A 4,281-nucleotide genomic window follows, 5' to 3' on the forward strand; every position below is an offset into this window, starting at 1 on the left:
GTGCTCGCTTCGGCAGCACATATACTAAAATTGGAACGATACAGATTAGCATGGCCCCTGCGCAAGGATGACACGCAAATTCGTGAAGCGTTCTATATTTTTAGAAGATATAACAACCACAATTACTTGAAGTTGATACGACAAGCAAACAGAAAGGACATTGTTGGGGGGAGGGGGAAGGGGGAGGGAGGGAGGTTTTGGTGATGGGGAACAATAATCAGCCACAATGTATATCGACAAAATAAAATTAAAAATAAATAAATAAATAAATAAATAAAATAAAAAAGTGAAAAAAATATATTGATAATTTGTAAACAACTGAAGTGTTCAGATCATGTGATCTGGAGGTTGGGGGTTGCGGAGTCCGTATTTTCGCATTTCCTTAATAGAAGAAAAGAAAAGCAATGCTGCTGAGAGAAAAGAACTCTGAAGTTGGAGTCAGGACTGCAGGACAGTTCTCTGGGTGGCCTTGGACTGACCCAGTTCTTCCCCTATTGTCACTTGTAGTGAATAAGAATCACTAGAATGTGCTGGGAATGTGACATCCTGAGATGGGGGCACTGGCTGGAACAGCCCAGGCTCTGTTTTAGCCTCCCCTAGAAACCGGATGTCCCTCAGTGCTTTAGTCCATCTTGTCATGTGGCCTCTAGGGTATAAAATCCAGGGCAAGCTGCTTTCCAGGGTCCCTAAGCTGCAGTGCAAGTGGGACATGTGCAGTCAAGACATTTGCTCTAGATGGCTTTCCTGAGCTGTGGGAGATTGGCTTACAATGAATCCTAGGCTTCTGTTGACCCTGTTTCACGTAACCTGTTGTGTGTGGGGGGGTGTTCTGTCTCACTGGACTCAGACAAGTTGGTAACAGTGCACAATGAACCTACTTCGCAAGAACCCTTGAGTGCTAGGCCCAGTCCTGCCACTTATGAGTGACTTCTGCTTTGTGCTTCCATTTCCTCTGTCAGGGGCCCCAGCTGGTGCCTATGCTGTGTCTCCCTAGGATTCAAGCATTACTGGAGAATTGATGGAGCAGGACTTCAGGACGCTATTTATATGTGACTCCTGGAGCATCTTAGGAAAAGAGTCATTGAGAGAGAGAGAGAGAAAGAGAGAGAGAGAGAGAGAGAGAGAAAGGAAGGATGAGAGGGAGAGAGAGAGCAGAGTCGCCATGGATGGTTCAAGGATATTGAGCCATTGTCAGAAAGCAGAGGGAATGGTGAATAGAGCAGGTCTCTGTCATCTAGATAGCTCTCCAGCTCAGCCCCCAGGGAGGGATTCAGTCCTCTGTCTTAAGAGTCAAACCAAATAGAAACATCCACACAATAGAATACTATTCAGTGATAAAAAGATATAAACTATTCACAATAGCCAAAAGGTGGAAGCAACTCAAGTGTTCAAAAAATGGGCAAAGACTTGAGTAGACATTCCACCAAAGAAGGTATACAAGTGATCAAGAAGCACTGGAAAAGATGCTCAACATCACCAATTGTTAGAGAAATGCGCAGCAAGACCACAATGAAATACCACCCTACACCCATTAGGATGGCTATATAAAAAACAAACAAACAAAGAAATAAGAAAATAACAAGTATTGGCAAGGATGTGGCAAAATTATCTCTTGTGCACTGTCGGTGGGAATGTAAAATAGTGCAGCTGCTATGGAGAACAGTATGGTGATTACTCAAAAAATTAAACATAGAATTATCATGTGATCCAGCAATTTCACTTCCGGATATTGTATCCTAAAGAATTCAAACAGGGTCTCTAAGGGATATTTGTAAACCTATTTTCATAGCATTATTATTTTCATAGCAGCATTACTCACAATACCCAAAAGATAGAAGCAACCCAAGTATCCACTGATGGTTGAATGGATAAACAAAATGTGGTATATACATATGGTGTTATAATATTAAACCTTAAAGAGGAAGGGAATTCTGACACACAATACAACATGGATGAATCTTGAGGACACTATGTTAAGTGAAAGAAGCCAGTCACAAAAAAGACATATATTGTATGACTCCACCTGAATGAGATACCTAGAACAGTCAAATTCATAGAGATAGAAAGTAGAGTGGTGGTTGCCAGGGGCTGGCAGAAAGGAGGAGTGAGAGAGGGTTTAGTATTTAGTGATTATAGAGTTTCAGTTTTACAAGATGAAGAGTTCTGTAGGTGGATGTTGGTAACAGTAGTACAATGTGAATGTACTTAATACCACTGAACTGTCCACTTGAAAATGGTTGAGATGGTAAATCTTATGTTATGTGTATTTTACCACAATTAAAAAAATTTTTTTAAGGGATGAGCCATCAAACTAGAAAAAATACAAATGAATCTTAAATGTATATCGATAAGTCAAAGAAGCAAGTCTGAAAGACTACATACTACATACTATATGATTCTACCTTTATGATATTATGGGGAGGCAAAAGCTATAGAGATGGAACCAGATCAGTAGGGATTCAGTGGGGGAGGTTAATTAAACAGGTTAAGCACAGAGGATTTTTAGGGTAGTGAAACTATTTCCTATGATATTGTAATAGTGGGTACATGACACCATGCACTTGTCAAAATCCATAGAACCTTAATGTGTGCAAACTTTAAAAAATCATTTAGGAAGTCAGAGGACAAAATGGAATAAAGAATGGGACAAAATAACTGTATTATGAAACAACCTCACTGAAGGGGTGGGAGAAAATTGCTGACTTAAGTAACTTTGGAAATGAGTGAAGTCTGTAAAACCAAATGCAAGAGAAATACACAAGCGGTATACTCTAACTGATGAAGTTGTATGCCTACACAGGTATAAGTTACCAACTCCAAAACTGCTATATGTACATACTGAAACTGAACAATTAAGTAAAGGGATGACAGATGGTGGGTGCCAAGTTTCTTACTACTGGAGTTTTCTTACTATTGGAGTTTACAGATAATCCAGGGGAAGAGGCTAGACTGACCCATGTGGTAATAGACTGGAGGTGGCAATGTCAGTGTGAACTCATGTTTAGCTTAATATAGCTACAGATGTTTACGTACAGAAATATTTATAGATATGTTCATATACATGGATTAAGACACATACATTTTATTACTGTGTCAGCAGAGAGGTGCTACAAAGAAGGACACTCCAGTAGCACTAAGCACACCTTGTGGTCAGATCTTGATTTCTAATACCACACTCTCATACAAGGAGCCAGGGTTCTTTGGAAAAATGGTTGATTCAAGGACCAAGGCAGGAAATGTACAAGGTGAGCCAGGAGCACCTTGTAGTGCCAGAAAGTAAGAAGATACTAGAAAAAAAAAAAAAAAAAAAGATGTAGTTAAGTCAAAGGGATACAGAAGCCAAATGAAAGAGCTGGCTAAAGCTGGGCAATTTGAGCAACAAAATAAAAAAAGTAGTATGGGTTATAACTCAAAGTATAAATTAAATACCCATGAGGGCATACCAATATACATAAATGACTGAATAAATGAATAATATAAGAGAATAGAAAAATCTCCCATGCCAAAGAATTCTAAATAATTCATGTCTGCCTTCAAGGAGACTGAGCATAACTCTTCACTCATTAAGTGTAGGTTGTGCATATTGACTTCCTTTCAAAGAGTGCAATATGGAAAGGTGGAGAAATCTGACAAGCATTTTCTCAGCAAGGTGAGCAAAGTTTGCATCAACAGCAATAAGCCACATTGATAGTATGTACCCCTTGACACCATGTGATGAGAATGGAGCTTTGCCTCTGTGGTCTTCCTCCCCAAATGCGTAACCCTGATCTAATCATGAGAAAAACAACAGAAAAAAATCCCAATTACAGGACATTCTGCAAAATACCTGACTAGTACTCCTCAAAACTGTCAAGATTATAAAAAATAAGGAAAGTCGGAGGAACCGTCACAATAGAGGAGCCTAAGAAGATATGATGACTAAATGTAATATAGTATCTTGGCTGGCCAGTCGGCTCAGTTGGTTAGAGCGTGGTGTTATAACACCGAGGCCAAGGGTTTGGATCCTAGTACCTGCCAGCTGCCTCCCAAAATAAATAAATGTAATACAGTTATCTTGAATGGGATCCTAGAATAGCCAAAGGACATTAGGTAAAAATTAAGGAAATCTCAATAAAATATGGGCTTTAGTTAATAATAACATTAATATTGGTTCATTAATAATGACAAATACTCCATACTAATGTAAGATGTTAATAATAGGGGAAACTGCATGTGGAGTATATAGGAACACTCTACTATACTGCAATTTTTCTGTAAATCTACAGCTGTTCTAAAACCAAA

At 39.1% G+C, this 4,281-nt stretch overlaps 1 non-coding gene across 1 annotated transcript; it reads left to right on the top strand.

Annotated features, from left to right (window-relative positions):
- LOC134377409 (U6 spliceosomal RNA) lies at positions 1-102 on the top strand. The gene has a single exon (XR_010023457.1). It is a non-coding gene; the product is annotated as a U6 spliceosomal RNA (small nuclear RNA).
- The last annotated feature ends 4,179 nt before the right edge of the window (positions 103-4,281 follow it).

This window comes from Cynocephalus volans, chromosome 4 (assembly GCF_027409185.1).
Source record: "Cynocephalus volans isolate mCynVol1 chromosome 4, mCynVol1.pri, whole genome shotgun sequence".
Classification (NCBI taxonomy): Eukaryota; Metazoa; Chordata; class Mammalia; order Dermoptera; family Cynocephalidae; genus Cynocephalus; species Cynocephalus volans.